Here is a 676-nt window from a genome sequence, read left to right as displayed (position 1 = left end):
CTCCAGTACTCTTGCCTGGAAAATCCCATGGACAGAGGAGCCTGGTAGGCTGCAGTCCATGGGGTCGCTAAGAGTCGGACACAACTGAGTGACTTCATTTTCACTTTCCACTTTCATGCATTGGAGAAGGAAATGGCAACCCACTTCAGTGTTCTTGCCTGGAGAATCCGAGGGACGGGGGAGCCTGGTAGGCTGCCGTCCATTGGGTCGCAAAGAGTCGGATACGACTGAAGTGACTTAGCAGCAGCAGCAGCAGCATAGTACTATTTTCAGGTAACATACTGCTTCAGTATTTTCATATACTACACTCTGTTTAGTGAAAGAAAGTGAAAGTGAAGTCGCTCAGTCGTGTCCAACTCCTTGCGACCCCATGGACTGTAGCCTACCAGCTTCCTGCATCCATGGGATTTTCCAGGCAAGAATACTGCAGTGGGTTGCCATTGCCTTCTCCAGGAGATCTTCCCAACTCAGGGATTGAACCCGGGTCTCCCACATTGGAGGCAGACGCTTTACTGTCTGAGCCACCAGGAAAGTACTCTATTTAGAGTTATTATAAAATAATAGCTATATTTCTCTGTGCTGTACAGTACATCCAACCATGGCTTATTCTTAGTGGTACACTTTAAATATTACTTTATTTTAAATTTAAAGTATTTTAAATAAAATAGTTTAAAAA

General features: G+C 44.7%; 1 protein-coding gene across 1 annotated transcript in view; it reads left to right on the top strand.

Moving 5' to 3' along the window:
• Nucleotides 1-676, top strand: part of SNX14 (sorting nexin 14) — an 85,456-nt gene that overhangs the window by 36,445 nt on the left and 48,335 nt on the right. The window lies entirely within an intron of this gene.

The sequence above is a fragment of the Bison bison genome, unplaced genomic scaffold, assembly GCF_000754665.1.
Source record: "Bison bison bison isolate TAMUID 2011002044 unplaced genomic scaffold, Bison_UMD1.0 scf7180017864035, whole genome shotgun sequence".
Classification (NCBI taxonomy): Eukaryota; Metazoa; Chordata; class Mammalia; order Artiodactyla; family Bovidae; genus Bison; species Bison bison.
Note: the sequence above shows the minus strand (reverse complement) of the source record. Positions and strands in the feature narration are given on the sequence as shown.